This window comes from Phodopus roborovskii, unplaced genomic scaffold (genome assembly GCF_943737965.1).
Source record: "Phodopus roborovskii unplaced genomic scaffold, PHOROB, whole genome shotgun sequence".
NCBI classification, from domain to species: Eukaryota; Metazoa; Chordata; class Mammalia; order Rodentia; family Cricetidae; genus Phodopus; species Phodopus roborovskii.
In genome coordinates this window covers 5393585-5411643 of record NW_026126432.1, presented here as the reverse complement: position 1 = coordinate 5411643, position 18059 = coordinate 5393585, and the positions used below count along the sequence as shown (strand labels likewise).

Genomic DNA, 18059 nt, shown 5'->3' with positions numbered 1-18059 from the left:
TCCCTTTAGAATTTTCTATTTAGTTGTGTACCCCATTCTTTAATTAAATTATTTGGTGTTTTGTTGACTAGCTTGTTTAGTTCTTTGTATATTTTGGAGATCAGCCCTCTATCAGATGTGGGGTTGGTGAAGATCTTTTCCTATTCTGTAGGCTGTCATTTTGTCTTGGTGACTGTGTTTTATGACTTACAGAAGCTTCTCAAAAATCAGGTGTTCATAGGTGTGTGGATTCATATCAGGGTCTTCAATTAGATCACATTTGTCTACCTGTCTGTTTTTTGTGCCAATACCAAGCTGTTTTATGGACTATATAGCTCTATAGAAGAGCTTGAAGTCAGGGATTGTGATGCCTCCAGAAATTCCTTTATTGTACAGGACTGTATTGGATAACTTGGTTCTTTTGTTTTTCCTTTTTTTTTTTTTTTGTTTCCATTCTTTTTATTTAATTTTATATAACAAAGTCCAATTAAATGAAAACAAACATTTATACACAATATTTAGGAATTTGGGTGTCGTTCTTTCCAAACTACTTCCTGCTGGTAAGGGGCGCTGTCTTGGGGGATTCGAAGAAGATTCAGATATCCTGGCTGTAGTCTGTAGGGCTGTTTTGTCCAGCTGTTTGGAATGTAGGATCACCTGGTACTCTGTTTCAGGTGGTCTGGCTTGATCAAACCACATTAGTCTGGAAGGAATCCACATCTTTTCATTTTCTGTGGAAACAAAAATAGAAATCCTTTTCCCCAGTAACTTGTCCTTCAACTTAAATTTTGGAGTCAAAGCATCTTTTTAATTTAATTTATTATTTTACATGTCGATCCCAGTTCCCTCTCCCTCCCTCCCTCCCCCCAGCCCTCCCTCCCTCCTTCCCTCCCTTTTACCCTCTCTGCCCTCTCACATGTTTTTCCATAGAAAGGTGAGTATTGTCCTTTCAAGGTCTATGAAGAATTGTGCTTGGATTTTGATGGGGGTCGCATTGAATCGTAGATTGCTTTGGGAGAGACTGCCATTTTTTTCTATGTTGATCCTACCTATCCAAGTGCATGGGAGATCTTTCCATTCTCTGGTATCTTCTTTAATTTCTTTCTTTAAAGACTTGCAGGCAAGTGGATGGCACTTGAAGAAACCAACCTGAATGAGGTAACCCAGTCACAAAACGAGGAACATAGTATGTACTCGCTCATATATGGATTTTAGACCTAGAGCAAAGGATCTCCAGCCTATAATTCACACCACCAGAGGAGCTAGGATACAAGGTGTATTCTAAGAGATTCATATAAAGTCCCTCACAGAAGGGGGAAGGGAAAGTCCCCGAGAGCACATGGGAAGTGGGAGGGCAGTGAATGGAGAGAGAAGTAGGAGAAAGAGAAGGGAGGAGAAGAAAGCATGTGTGACTAGGAAGATTAAGTCAGGGTAGGAATAGAAGACAGGAGAGAGAGAGAGAGAGAGTGAGAGAGAGACAGAGACAGAGAGAGATAGAGAGACCGAACATAAAAAAGGGAGCCATTATTGGTTTGAAGAGAAAACTGAACCTAAAGAAAGGTCTAGAGACCTACAAGATTACTGCCAACTAACAATTTGAGCAACCATGGAAAGGCTACCATAAATGCCCTTCCTGGATAGTGAAATCGACAACTAACTTATCCACCATCATGGAGCCCTCATCTAGTACCTGTTGGAAACAGAAACAAACACCCATACCTAAACACTGAGTTGAACTAGAACCCAGATACAGAGGGAGAGGACAAGAGAGGGTGCCGAAACACATAGAGACAGCTGACCTGAACAAGGAGGAGCTAATGGGCCCCCCAGACTGATAGCTGGGAATCCAGTATGGGACTGACTCAGATCCCCTGAACATGGGTCTCAGCTAGAAGGACTAGGCAGTCTAAGGGACCTCAGACAGTGGAACCACGATCTATTCTTATGCACAAAAGGACCTTGCAGACACATTCCCCCCCCCCCCCATGGAGGGATACTACCTTAACCTAGAGACAGGAGAGAAGTCCTAGTCCCTACTTAAACTGACTTGACAGATTTACATGACCCCACCTGGATGGCATTGCTCTACATGTGGAATTGGCGTGGGGGGATGGGCAGGGAGAGTGGTCAGGGTGCATGTGAAGGGGTAGAACGGATAAGAGGGAGGGAAAGAGGAAGGGAAGGAGGGAGAGGGAACTGGGATCGACATGTAAAATAAAAAAATATTAATAATAAAAAAGAAGACTCAAAGTTCTTGTCATACATGTCTTTCACTTGTTTGGTTAGCATTACCCCAAGATATTTTTTTTTGTTTGTAGCTATTGTAAAGGGTGTTGTTTCTTTGGTTTCTTGCTCACCTCATTTATTTTCAGTGTGTAGTAGGGCTACTGATATTTTTGAATTAATTGTGTATCCTGCCACTTTGCTGAAGGTGTTTATTAGCTGTAGGAGTTCCCTGGTAGATCTTTTCAGGTCACTTATGTACACTATCATAGCATGTGTAAATAGTGAAAGTTTGATTTTTGCCTTTCCAATTTGTATCCCCTTGATCCCCTTTTGTTTTCTTATTGCTCTAGCTAGTACTTCAAGTACAATATTGAAGAGATATGTAGAGTGGACAGTCTTTTCTTTTCCCTAGTTTTACAGGAATCACATTGAGTTTCTTTTCATTGAGTTTGATGTTGGCTTTTGGTTTGTTGTATATTGCTTCTATTATATTTAGTTATGTTCCTATTCTCCCTCATCTCTCCAAGACCTTTATCATGAAGGGGTGTTGTATTTTGTCAAAGGTGTTTTCAGCATTCAGTGAGATGATCATGTGGTTTTTCTTTTTCAGTTTGTTTATATGGTGGATTACACTGATGGACTTTTGTATGTTGAACCATCCCTGCATTCCTGGAATGATACCTACTTGATCATGGTGGATGATTTTTCTGATGTGTTCTTGGATTCGATTTGCCAGCATTTTATTGAGTATTTTAGCATCTATGGTCATAAGGGATATTGGTTTGTAGTTTTCTTTCTTAGATGTATTTTTGTTTGGCTTGGGTACAAAGGTAATTGTAGCCTCATAAAAAGATTTTGGTAATGACTCTTCTGCTTTTATTATGTGGAACACTTTGAGGAGTATTGCTATTAGCTCATCTTGGAATTTTTGATAAAATTCTGTACTGAAACCACTTGGCCCTGGGATGTTTTTGGTTGGGAGACTTTTAATGACTGCTTCAATTCTATTAGGAGTTGTAGATCTATTTAAATTGCTTATCTAGTCTTTATTTATTTTTTGTAAGGATATATATCTAGAAAATTGTTCATTTCCTTTAAATTTTCTAATTTTGTGCAGTACAGATTTGGAATACATGACCTGGTGATTCACTGGATTTCCTCAGTTAAGTCCCCCTTTTTATTTCTGATTTTTCTCATTTGCATATTCTCTTTCTGCCGTTTGGTTACTTTAAATAAAGGTTTGTCTATCTTGTTGATTTTCTTGAAGAACCAACTCTTTGTATCATTGATTCTTTGTATTGTTTTCTTTGTTTCTACTTTATTGATTTTGGTCCTCAATTTGAGGACTCCTGGGTGAGTTTGTTTCTTTTTGTTCTATAACTTTCCTCTTACCACTGCTTTCAGAATGTCCCATAAGTTCGAGTATGCTATGCCTTCAATTTCATTGAATTCTAGGAAGTCTTTAATTTCTTTCTTTTTTTCTTCCTTGACACGGGGCTGATAAAATTGAGCAATGTTCAATTTCCATGAGTTTGTAGTCATTAGGCTTTCTGCAATTTGTGTTGTTGTTGAATTCTAAATTTAAACCATGTTGATCTGGTAAGATACAGAAGTTATTCCATATTTTTCTTTTTTTATACCTGTTGAGGATTGCTTTGTTGCCAAGTATGTGATCCATTTTTGAGAAGGTTCCATGTGGTGCTGAGAAGAAAGTATATCCTTTTGTGTTTGGATATAAAGTTCTATAGATGTCTATTAAACCAAGTTGGATCATAACTTTTGTTAGTTCCTTTATTTCTTTAAGTTTCTGTCTGGTAGCCCTGTAAGATAGGGATGTTGAAGTCTCCCACTATTAGTGTGTGGGATTTTATGTGTGATTTAAGTTGTAGTAATGTTTCTTTTACAAATGTGGTTTCCTTTGTATTTGGGACATAGATGTTCAGCATTAAGACCTCATCTTGTTTCATAGGTCCATTTGATTGGAAAATATTTCCCCAAATCTTTATTCTGAGGTAATATCTGTCTTTGAATCTGAGGTATGTTTCTTTGTATGCAGCAGAAGTAGGCATTTTGTCTTTGTATCCATTCTGTTAGCTTGTGTCTATTTATAGGTGAATTAATACCACTGATATTAAGAGATACCAATGACCATTGATTGTTTATTCCTGTTAGCTTTAAATTTTTTGTTGTTGTTGGTATTGTGTTTGTGTCTCCCCCCCTTTTGGTTTTGTCTTTTGGTAATGTGGGCTTATCTATCGCCTATGTATTCTGAGTGTAGCTAATTTCCTTGGGTTGGAGTTTTCCTTCTAGTACTTACTGTAGGGCTTGATTTGTGGATATGTATTGTTTAATCTGGTTTTGTCATGGAATATTTTGTTTTCTTCATCTATAGTGACTGAAAGTTTTGCTGGGTATATTAGTCTGGGCTGGCATCTGTGGTCTCTTAAAGTCTGTAGAACATCTATCCAAGACCTTCTGGCTTTTCCATTGAGAAGTCAGGTGTAATTGTGATAGATCTGACTTTATATGTTACTTCACCTCTTTCATTTGTACATTTGTAGCTCTTAGAGTATCCTTTGAGAGTGAAATATTTCTGCCTTAAAGAATGCTCAGATTTTCCTTGTAGCCAAAATGTCCAGACAACCCATGCTTTAGATTTTACTCTAGCAGTGTAATTTACAAGTGCTATGGATATACAAGTCAAGTTTAAGGAAAAGAAACTGCTCAAAGAAAAAAAGAAAAAGATGAAATATTTTTATTACTGTGATATAACATACAATCATCTTTAACTTATAAGTTTAACAGTATTGACACTATTATCTAAACATACAGAAAAAGTTAAATAATATTCCTTATATTGTAAATAATACTTGATCTTTAATGCATTTTAATAAAATACTTTACTGAAATATTTGATTTTAAACAAACAGAAAGGAACCACATCTTATTCCATCACTGACTTTGGATTTGGATATGTATTAATTAGTTCAGATGCTTCTTGGTGCTTGCTGTAATTTACCTCTTAGGAAGATTCCCATGCCTTCTCTATACTTCTCACACAAACACACACATCCCTGCATTGTGTTGTTTTACTTGATCTATGATGAGAATCCTTACCTGAAATACTTCTGCTGAGAGATTATTTCCCCATATCTGCCTGCTATTAAGTTAATTTTACAGAGATGAGTTTTGCTGTTGATGTAATATCCCTAGAGGCTGTGATACTCCTGGTTCACTGCAGACACTCTCCAAATGTCTTCATAAGTGGATGAAATAGTGAGTTAGTACACTTTTGGAAAGCAACGGCATTTTAAGTAGCAAGGATGAATGACATGTAAACTGTTACTTTTTCTATTTAGCTTGAACTTAGCCAATAGCAGAGAAGAAACTATGCTTCTTGCTTGTTTTGCTCCATTTCCCCCCAATCAAGTACTGTTGAGAGGACAAGAATGGAAAGAAATAACAATTGAGGGACTCAGTTGAGGGATTATAAAACTAATCATGCAGTTTGGCCTGTTTGGATGATCATGAACATGCTGATTTGTGTCACAGTGGGATAAACTTGGGTTTGGAAAATGGGAAAATCTCAACCTTCTTTTCTAGCAATTTCCTATAAAAGAAGATAAGTAGGTTTAAGAAAAGACTATTGAAACTAGATTATAATCATTTGCTAAATTTTAAAAATGGTAATATATACTCAAAAGTCTAAAGGATTTTTTTTTATCTCAGTGAGCCAAGTAACAACCTCTAAATCTGGTTCAAATCATTTTTGGTAAAGTAGTTATTGGATTTCATCAGCCAGGGATTCTACTATTTGTCATCCTGTGTAAAGAAGTGAGGAATGTGACAGAAAAGCTACCATGGGAAATGACACACATCTGGACAGATTGGAGAGAATATCACAAATGTGACCTTCTCATGCTGAATGCAGACAATATGAGAGACTCAAGCCTGGTGTCAGTTTCTGAAAACCAAGGAAACTCCCTCATTATCTGTTTCTACCTCCCCTCTCCATCTACTTTATCATGACCTAAAGTATAAGCTTCAATTACTAATTTAATCATGATTAGAAATTTTACAATTGAAAGTATTTTATGCTACCAAATAAAAACTAACCTTGGGATCCTTTCCTAATGCCAAGAAGAAAGACATTTTCTTCTTCATATTTTATCATCATCAACAACATTATCATCATCATCACTACTAACACTGTTAAATAATCTTTGGGATCCTTTCCTAATGCCAAGAAGAAAGACATTTTCTTCTTCATATTTTATCATCATCAACAACATTATCATCATCATCACTACTAACACTGTTAAATAATCTGACACTCATTGCCACAATCATCTCATTATAACCATCACTAACATCATCACAATCACCATCAGCAGCAGCAGCATCACAATCACCATCATCATAACCATCACAATCACCATGATCAGCAATTTCACCATCATAATAATCACCACCACCATCATCATCGCCACCATAATTCCCATCATCACCACCATATCATCACCATCACAATCACCATAATCACTATCACCACCATCATCACTGCCAGAAATTAAATAATGCCTAGAGACTATAAAGACTAAGGCATACTGCTAAGAATCTGTTAATTCCATTTCGACGTCAGTTAGAATATTGATTGATACTACTTTTCATGCCATGGATAATATAAGATGTATTTGGGCATTTATGTCTGTGGGAATGTATGTTCTTGTAAATTGAACTCTGGAACATATAACTCCCCTACTTAATAGTTGTTCAATTATACCGGGTAATAGTAGTTTTAAGAAGGAAATACATGATCCTTGTTCGCTATTAGAAATCATTCAAAGTGTGACGATATGCTTCTAGGTTCGTTGAATAAACCACATCAACATTTCTTTTTTTCTCCTTTATCTGTTTGTTTACACACACATGCGTGCGTGCATACACACACACACACACACACACACACACACACACACACACACACGTTAATCCAAAATGCCTTCAAGGTAAGTTTGAACAGCTGTGGAAATGTCTGAAATAATATCATAATGATATAACTAGGAAACTTCACACACACGAGAACTGATCAGTAAATTACCTTAGTCCTGCTGGCATCTTCTTGAGTCAGCTCAGAGTTTGCTTCTCTCTGATCTGAAATGTAAAGACCATAGGTAACCACGAACAGGTTTTTCTCAGCTAATAGCTGATTTCAAATGCTGCCTGTGACTCCTTAACTCAAATTATAGTCGACGAAGAAAATAATCTTCATTGAATAGACTTTCTCCATCTATCTCCTTCCCACCAAACTGATTTTTCTCCACCTATGGGTTTCCAGAGCCACTTAATGAAATAACCCCTCTGAGACCTGCCCCACCTCCTCCATCCCATCCCCCATCTACTACCCAGGTAGGGTGAAACATTCCATTAGGGATCATCAAAATTGGTCAAGTTATTTGGGGTTAGGCTCTCCTCTGCGTATCTTCTAGATTACACAAGTAACCCTCCATAGGGAATGGCCTCATGAATTCTGTTCATGCCCTAGGGATACATCCTGGTTTCATTGCCAGAAGCCCAATAGACTTCCCAGTCTTCCTTGCTGACACCCACTTCATGAGGTCTGGTTTGGTCCTGTGTTGGCTCTCCAGCTGCAGACTAGGATCAATGAGTTCCCACTTGCTCAGGTCAGCTGTTTAGGTGGGTTTTCACAGTGTGCTCTTGAGTCCTTTGTTCATCATTCTTCCCTCTCTTTAACTGGCTTCCAGGAGTTTGGCTCAGTGCTTAGCTGTGGATCTCTGCTTCTGTTTTCATCAGCTACTGGGTGAAGACTCTCTGATGGCATTTAAGGTAGTTATCATTCTCATTATAGGAAGGGCATTTAAGGTAGCCTCTCCACTATTGCTTAGATTCCTAGCCTGGGGTCATCCTTGTGGATTGCTGTACCACTTGAACATTTTTTTTATGAATTTTATCTTTGATAATGATAGCTATGCCTACTCTGATGTAACTCTTCCCTAAAATTTTTCTTCTGAATAATTTCTCTTAATCTTTCCAATCTGCTTCATTTTGCATAGCCGAGATGCTTCTACTCACCGGATACTCTTAATCTTTCCAATCTGCTTCATTTTACATAGCCAAGATGCTTCTACTCACCGGATACATAGAAAACATTATTTTTCTTTAACAAAAGGTATTTATTGCATTCAAAATTTTGAATAAGTAAGTGACATGTGCTATGCCATTGGCTTATTCATAACAATTTGTTGAATCCTGTGAGAAATAAAAGCGCATTTGGAGAAGGTTAAATATTTCACTGCCTTTGGCCCATGCTCATCTTGTATGTCTGCTGCTTAGTCCCCTCCTTAAAAGAGAGTGAATTAAGTAGTTTAGAGTACCATATTCCTTAAAGTTGAGAAGGAGATATAAATAGGTTTCCCTAATTTCATGAAATCTTACAGAGACTCCAAAATAACAAATAGTCTATATATCAAGTACTCTGTATTGGCTTGTATGAGTGAAGCCATTGAATGGGCTCTGGGACCTCTGATTGATGCTGCACTCTGCACATAATGAGGCATTATACTTAACCACTTACAATGCTTGAACAAATGGGCTTCATGACTGTTAGTATGCATGAATAAATCTACTCAAGCCTATGGTATGTGATTCCTAAAGACTAGTGTGAATAATGCTGGGTTATTAGACACTTGGTAACAAATTCCTGCTCTTCATCCAATTACAGAAGATAATGACATCCACAGTGGTAGTACAAGTCCTGGCAAGGAAGACACACTACAGAAAAAAACCGGAAAAACAATAGTCATTAAATTGCTGAAGCTCATAGTAATGTTATATATCAACATAAGAAGCTCAGATTTGAGCCCCCTTTCTCAGAGTGACACACCATACACAGATATAACTGCTCATGTTCCTATGCACAGATGTGAGCCACCATGCCAGGGATGATCTATAATGCCTCGATGTGAGCAGCCATGCCCATAGGAGACCAGTCATCCGATCTTACTTCTTTCCCCATACTTTTTCTTCATTTGTTCTCCCCCCTTGCTCTTGCTCCCCCTCCCACTTCTTTTGCTCTTCTACATTCCTTTTCCTTTGTGTTTTCTTTCCTTCCCTTTCTCTCCATTTCTTCCTTTATCCTCCTACTTGCACCTTTTTGTTCTGTTGGTTTCCTACCCTCTTTTCTTTCTATCCCATGCCTTCCTCCATAATCCGTCCCATGTCTGCCTCACCTCCTACCATGGGGAGAAATATGCTAATCTCTCCCATCTATGTCGACCCAAGTTTTTTTCATTTATTTCAAAACTTCAAAACGTCTGTACAAAAGAAAAAAAGGTTGAGACTGAGAAATTCATCTTTGCCATTAATAATTAGTGTTCACTACATAAATAAATTAATTTATCAGTGCTTATAGCCATCAGGGGCATGCAAAGGGTAGAGATTGAAGGAAAGTAAAATAATGGGCTTATGATCTCTTAATGGGAGAATTGTAATACTTATGGTTGCTTTGAAAAGATCGTAAATGTGCTATAGATACCAGGGCACCTGAGCTATTGTCTAACAATGTGTGTATAAAACATCCAGCAAATATGCTACCTTGTGGAATCTCTCTCTCTCCCCCCTCTCTCTCCCTCTCCCTCTCTCTCTCTCTCTCTGTGTGTATGTGTGTGCTTGTGTGTGTATGTGTGTGTGTGTGTGTGTGTGTGTGCGCAATATTTTTATGGAACCCACATCAGCAAGTTTCTGATGACAAAATATAGAGTAACATATGTGGCCTGTGCTGAGGCTCTAGTGTGACTTTCTCTTTGATATAAGCAACATGGATATCTTATCACTAGACAATCATAGATACAGAAGCCAGAAAGCCAAAGTTGGTGTGTGAGGGAAGGCACAGGCTTGACCAGATGTCTGGCTCTACCTTACATAGTAGGCATTCACACCTTATGCTGAAAATTTCCTAGGTAGGAACCACACACTTATGTTGAAAATTTTGGAGCTTGGGAATGTCATCCATGAACTAGTAAGAATCCTTTACTTTTAGGGGAAACAAAAACAAAGATGGTATATCAGATGTCAGTCAGGACCTTCCTTCTGAGATGAAGATGTGATCTGCTTTGCAATGATAGTCATAGGGACATCTGGAACAATTAAACAGATGTGCATAGTTTATGTGTGTGCTTCCCACGCTCCCATTGTTTGTTTTCACACCCTTTAATTTGGTAACCAGAATGCAATCTGGACATGGCTGAATGGTGTAACAGAAACAGCCTTGCCTTCAAATCCTAAACCTTGTTTTAATTTACTGTGGCATTCCTTACCTCTGGCCTTAAAACTCATAGTTTCTATAACTCTCTATAATTCTAATTTGTCATAATAAAATTTTCTAAAGAAGCTTCTCACACTATATGGTGTGGAAGAATCAAGTATTCAGAGGTTCAAATGATAGAAAATGAGGTGAATTGCCACCCAACTTTGAAGATGGAGTCATAATTCACTCCAACAATGACTGGGGGCACTGCCTTTTTTTCATGGGTTCTAGAACTTTCACAAAGGGTTATCATTTCTATCATGGAGTGAGTATACAGGTTGCATCTGGGGGTAGCGGGAGGAGCAGAGGACAGACAAGAAGATAGTGCACAGAATAAAATAGATGACAAATTTGAACATTACATGAGGGGTTTTCCCACATGAGTTTAATAAATGAGAACCCGAGGGAATAGTGATTCTGAGCACTAATTTTTCATAATAGTATTTTAGCCCTGTACCATATTGCTAATAAAAACATGATGGCAGGAGAACATGAGAGTGTCCCTATTATTATGGCCATAGGGAAATTAAACTGTGTCCATGAAGTGGCAAGGCTAATGCAGGTAAAATATTTAATGAGATTATTTGAGTTCCTTCACAGTAGGAAGACATGCATGACTTCATACGAAGTTATTTTGTAGGGAAATTCAGTCAAGGTAGGCAAGTAAAACAGAGAAGAAAATTTGATTATGTCTCTGATGACTAAATTGTTGTGTGTGTGTATTTCTTAATCTCTTGTCTCTTTATGCATTATCATTGCACATTGTTTTCACATTCCAGAATCCACTGAGGCTTGAGGAGACACAGGAGGTCTGAGAACACTCAATTTATGTCTCTCCTTTTGAAGTTAGGGACGAAGTGACATTACAGAAGAAACACTTGACTTTTAGTCTTATTTAATATTTGATTATTTGTCCATGCACAATTGTGTGTGTGTGTGTGTGTGTATGTGTGTGTGTGTGCTTTTGTGAGTGTCAGTATGCATGTGTATGTGTGTCTATGCATGCATGTGTGGACACATATGTATTCATGAGTCTGTGTGTGTATATGCTGTTATGTGTGTGCATGCAGTCAACAATACAAGTGTGCATGTACATATGCAAGTGTGAATGTGAGTGTGTGTGTGTGTGTGTGTGTGTATACAAATGGAGGTCATAGAATAACTTACAGGAATTTGTTCTTTCCTTTTATTTTGTGTGTTCTAAGGATTTACTCAGGTAATCAGATGATACCTAGCACTTACCTTTTGAGCCTTGTTATTGGCCTTATAAATATCATTTAAACGCATGAAATATTCTGAATTTTAAGCATAAAACATATGCTTTTATCCATGAGTAGGCCAGATGTTTGTTGAATAGTGTTTCAACATTTGCTGTTATATTCGATAATCAAACATTAATTTCTCCTGTGCTTTTAAAGATAAATAATATGCTCAAAGGGTTTTGAGTTTGCATAAAGCCAAAATAAATATTGCAGATTTTTAAAAGAGGAATTGTGATTCTCTTTGTTCTTTGCGACACCTTGTTCTGAAACAAGATGACTCTGTTCAGTTTTCTCTCTTGTAACTCATGTTCATCTAAGAAAAGGAGTGAGACAACTAATTATAATCAGTGTGTGTATGTGTTGAACCAAACAGAGAAAAGATTGACTATCTCAGTGTTCCAAGTATTGATGGGATCCATTGCTTCCTGATTTAGCAATTATTTTCAGAGCTTGGGTAGAGAATACTGCATTGTCTTTAGGCACATGAGCACATAAAGTACCTCTTTACTGCTGTCTCCTGTACAAGGTGTTTGCCAAACACATGCTAATGGCACCTTTTTGGTCTGTTCAATTAGAAGACAAGACATTGCAGGGGCAACAGGAAGGAGAGAGTGACATGGTTGTTATTTCATGAATATTTTCCTTATTGCATCTTAGAAATTAAAGTCCCTGTTGTATTGAAGAGTCAGTTAGCAGGATGCCAGTGTCCCTGTTCCCTGCTGTTTTCCTTCTCAGCAAAATGCCTCTCCTTATATCCTTATATTCAGCTTTTTTTTTTTTTTTTTTTTTTTTTTTTTTTTTACTTAGCACCCCACACAGACATGTGTTATTCAGGGAGTCACTGATCAACTTATTTGTGTGTATAAAAATAAATGTATTATCCATGCTACAAACTGAATCTGGAGACAAATTCCACCCTCAAAATTAAGGTTATTATATGTAACTACAGAGAACATCACTCTACCTTGCGAAGTATGGTTCTCAACAGTGAATCAGTGAATCCTGTTTCTCTTCCTTAATGTCCTCATTAATTTCGTTTTGCAATTACACTAATATTGCAAGGAAGCAATTGTGAGACCATTACCAATCATTAGGATCTGCCAGCACCAGCAGTAAGGGGACCTGGGATGCCACATCTTAGAAAAGCACTTTTCTCTCCCAGACTCTGCTTCTTCACAAGTTTTTATCTATGCCTTGTTGTGAACCCTAAGATTCAGATAGGGTAGTAAGAAATGAGAAAGCAAGAAAGAAGCACACACACAAAGAAGAAAGAGAGAGAGAGAGAGAGAGAGAGAGAGAGAGAGAGAGAGAGAGAGAGAGGCAGAGAGACAGAATCCAGTAACAACAAATTGTACAACACTAAAGACAAATAAAGCTTTTATAATTGTTCTGCACAGGCCACTACAGAGAAACACATCCGCCATGGGGCATGTGGGAATTCTGTGCAGAATCACCAGTTTAGTGTGATTACAAAAATCTCCAAATCCCTTACCCTGGGACCTCCATCCCAAAGGATCTCCTGGGTATCTACAAATCATGCATCAATAATAAAGAGTGCCAGAAAATAAGAACTCCACAGGACACTCCCAGATGTTGCAAAGCTCAGCATCTTTCTTCAGAGAACAGCAACTGCACCTAGGTCTGGGGAAAATTATCTACCAAGTGGAAAAGGTAATTTTATCTCTCCTTTTATTTGCAATCACTCTGACTTATTTTCGTCAATAATGATTTAGTTGGGAGTGCTTTGTAAGCTCTTCTGTAGCGTTAAGTCTGTCTGTGTTACCTCTAAGACATTAATTTCTTTTCAAAATTATGTACATGTGTTATGTTCCCTGCAGTTCCTTGTTGAGCTGTATGTACAGAAAGACTTTTAATGCAATTCTGGAACAGCCTCTAGGCTTCAAGTTAAAGCCAAGAAAACAAAAGTTGTACTTGGGAAAATGACACTTATACAATCTTTAGCAAAACTAACAATTTAAGATTTTTAATAATATAATTTCATTAAATATTTCATTACATTGAGTTCTTGTTGAATAAAAAACACTCGCATATTAGTCTGTATTTAAAAATGATCTTTTGAGGTTCAGAAATAACACGGGTTGATTTTTATTATGTAGTATCTTAAGACCTCATTTACTTTAGGTTTCATAAGAAAGGCACCTCATATCACTCCAGTAATAATGTGAAAGCTAGAATGTTCAAATTCAAACAAGTGATTTTTAGGTATTATATAGGTAGGAAACCAAATATTTGACACCATAGGGAAAGGATCCACTTCCCATTTCATGCACCCATTGAGAGTATCCATGCCCTTCTTCCCTAGTCCTTCATGGGATGTTCTGGTAGATTCTAAAAGGATACTTCAATGTCATATAAACATTATGTGTAGAGCTCTTCAGCAACTTTCCACTCTCACATACAAATTACACTTAAGGGACTGGGATGTAACTAAGTTGATAGCGTACTTGCCCAGAATGCATGATGCCCTGGAATCTATTTTCCATGCTGTATAGACTTCGATATTATGTGTTCCTGTATCCCAGCACTTGGGAGGTAAACACAGATATGTTCAGAATTTTATCATCCTTGCAACTCAGTGAGTTCTACAAACACACACTTTCATCTTTATTGACTAGCACTGTCCCAAGTGTCTCACGCTGATGTGTGTGTGTTTATTTTAGCATCAGTATGACATTTCTTTTTAAATGAAATTAATTTGCTTGTATTCTTTTCACTTGAACTTCCCAATTGTAGTCAATATTTCCCCCTAGTTTGTGCCAATGCATGATGTTAATTTGAGGAATTACACTATTGCCACCAGTAGGCATGATACATAAAGCAAGGCCAAAGAAAATCTCAACTCCTACCAGTCCCTCAGAACCTGCTTTGTAAATCCCTTGAGCCTGCCATCTGTAGCTGGACATTAACTTTGGACACTCCATGCAGATACATGTCTGTTGTCATATAATATAACTTGGTATAAAATAAGCTTCAATTTTACTTGTCTTTGTACATGCAATTTAATACTACATGTAAAAAATGAACCAGGTGTTTATCGTTTGTATCACGTTAGAGTAACCAGTGTAATGTTCTACTAAAATCCATTTATAAATAATTGTTACTGACAATTATTTGAATTTTATGGATTTGGATAATCCAAGAAGCATGAATATCTCTTTTCTTAGTACCAGCCTTGCCAACCTATCATGCTTAGAAGTTATACCAACATATGTTAAAGGGACAGAGGAGACAACTGAACAGAAACTGGAGCTCCCTAAGCCAAAACTGGAAGAACTCAGCAATAAAGTAAATTACTGATATGTAAAAACTCAAACATAAAATAAAATCCCTTGAGTTGACTGACATAAAGAGATTACTGACAAAAGTAAGTGAATACATTTGTTGCGAAGAATCTCAAATAATTTGTGTAGTTGCAAACTTTGTGTTAATTCTCCAGAGAAGCAAGGGCAATATAATGATGAGTAGGAAATGGGGACAGATTTTAGACAATCTTCTTTGCTATCCTGGAGACTTAATGAACCAGAGAGTGTAGAGAAGGCTAGAGACAGACTGGAATCTGTGGCAAGTTGCAAGGTCATTTCATAGCACGAATTTTTGCTTTGAGAGGTTAATATTTTCCTCCTAAGACCATCAGCTGACAAGGCAATGAAGAGAATCTGCTTATGTAATGCCAGCCACATGCAATTGATATCTTCACAGAGATATATAGAATAATTACTTAGTACATATATGGGGTCCATGCAACAGCCAATTTAAGACACAAAGTTAAGCACCTGTTCATCAAGTGTGGTCTGTGTATTGCAAATTCCTTCTCTTCAGTACAGTAAAAAGGAGAACAGAGAGACCACACTATGAGGAAACTTCAGACACTGCCTCAATGGTCAGGAGATGTTCAGAGAAGGAGTGATGGGTGATGTAAATTGAGGTACCCTTGATAATGTGTGATGAGAAGAGCATTTCACCTCTGAGGCCATATCTCCCAAATCTGTATCTTCAGTCCAACCATGAGGAAAACTTTCAAACAATTGCCACTGATGAACTTTTATAAATCAGTTTTTCTCAAGCTCTCCAAGCTGACCAAAACCACTAAGGTCCTAGAGGACATCTGTTAACCTGTCCTGAAAATGAAGCATGTAGTGTAGTACATTGACCAGAACTTGAAACCAAAAGGGAGAGAGATAGTAAGAAGTCTTCAGAGAGAGTAGAATTTGATTCACAATTGTATGAAAAGTAGTGATTCATGAATTCTGCAAAGTCCATTGTTCAAATGTCACAGAACCTGGGTGTGGAGTACAGGAAATTATTTGTACTGGCTTCACAAAGTTTATGTATATCAAATGTAATAGAGTTATTACAAAATATAAATAAATTCATGCACAAACCTTTCATCAAAAGTACCAATTCACAAACTGCTATTTTCTTTCTAATTAATTAATTTATTTTTTACATATCAATCACAGTTTCCCTTTTCTCCCCTCTTCTACCCTTCCTCTATCTACTCCTCCTTTGTCTCCATTCAGAAGTGGTAAGGTCTCCCAAGAGAGCCAACAAAGCATGGCTTATCAAGTTGATGCATGTCCAACCTCCTCCCCCTTGAATACAGGCTGGTTAAGGCATCTTACCATAGGGAGTAAGTTCCATGAAGCTCATCCATCACATCAGGGACAGGTCCTTGTCTCACTGCTAGGGACCCCATGAAACACCAACCTACACAACTGTCACCCATATGCAAAGAACCTAAGTTGATACTGTCCCAGTTCCCTAGCTGTCTGTCCAGAGTCCTTGAGCTGCCACAAGTTCAAGTCAGCTGTCTCTGTGGTTTTCCCCATCATAATTTTGACCTCCCCTTAGCTCATACACTCTTTCCTCCCTCTCTTCAACTAAAATCCCAGAGCTCGCCCCGTGCTTGGCTGTGGATCTCTGCATCTACTTGATGAAGGCTCTATGATGACAGCTGGGGTATTTAACCAATCTTATTACAGGGGAAGACCAGTTCAGGCACGTTCTCCAATATTACTCGCAGTCTTAGCTAGAGTCATCCTTGTGGATTCATAGGAGTCCCCTGTCACTAGGTTTCTACCTATCCCCATAATGGCCCACTCTATCAAAGTCCTCTTTCATTATTCTTCCCCTCTGTCTAGCCCCCGACTTGACTATCCTAATCCCTTATATTTCCAACACCCCACCCTCTCCCCTCTACTCCCTGCCCAGAGTTTACCCAGTATATTTCATGTATTTCCTCTTCCCAGGGAGATTCATGCATCCCTCATAGGTTCCTCCTTGTTATCTAGCTTCTGTGTGGCTGAGGACTATAGCCTGGTTATCCCTCGCTTTACATCTAATATCCACTTATAAGTAAGTACGCACCATGTTTGACTTTCTGTGTCTGGGTTACCTCACTCAAAATGATTCTTTCTAGTTCTATACATTTTCCTGAAAATTTCATAATGTCATTTTTTTCCCTGCTGGATAGTACTCCATTGTGTATATGTACCACATTTTCTTTACCCATTCTTCAGTTGAGGGCCAAGTACATTGTTTCCAGGTTCTGGCTATTATGAATAATGCTGCTATGAACAGAGCTGTGATATGATTGAACATCTTTTGGGTATACACTCAAGAGTGGTATGAAAAAAATGTGGAACCCTTCACGAATTTGCACATCATCGTTTTGCTCAGTCCATGCTAATCTTCTCATCATTCCAATTTTAGTATATGTGCTACCAAGTTGAACATGATATTTTCTTACATTATAATACTATACAGAAAGTAAATTTAAAAACTATCGTGAAACATCAGAAATGAACTTGCAGACATATAGTATAATGTACTCTCTCACTATGCTCTTACCTCTGTACAAAAGGTGTAAGGTTTATTATTGCAAAGCCAAACATCCAATAATTCATTGGAAATAAAAGGCAATAGGTTCATTGAGAAAATTAATGTTATTCAAACCTGCAGCCCTCTGGCACCTCTTCATTATATAAAGCGCCATTAAACTTATATAATTACTGGTAGGAGGGAAGCAATAAGATTCTCCACAGAGGGAGCAAATTTTCAATGTGAGAAATCAATATTCTTGGACTGGCCTCAAAAGAAAAGTCTAGAAGGAAAAGAAATCAAATAACCTACCACTGGCAGCAAGTGATGTCGTTCAGTTAAACCAACGTCTGTTGAATCTGGCAACCTCCTTGTTGCTTCGTAGATAAATCTCTTTACCAGAACACTCAAGTCAACTCAAATGC

General features: G+C 37.7%; 1 non-coding gene across 1 annotated transcript; it reads right to left on the bottom strand.

The window, feature by feature from the left end:
- Positions 1-17446: 17446 nt before the first annotated feature.
- On the bottom strand, positions 17447-17550 carry LOC127223179 (U6 spliceosomal RNA). Its single transcript, XR_007834618.1, has one exon. It is a non-coding gene; the product is annotated as a U6 spliceosomal RNA (small nuclear RNA).
- Between the last annotated feature and the right edge of the window lie 509 nt (positions 17551-18059).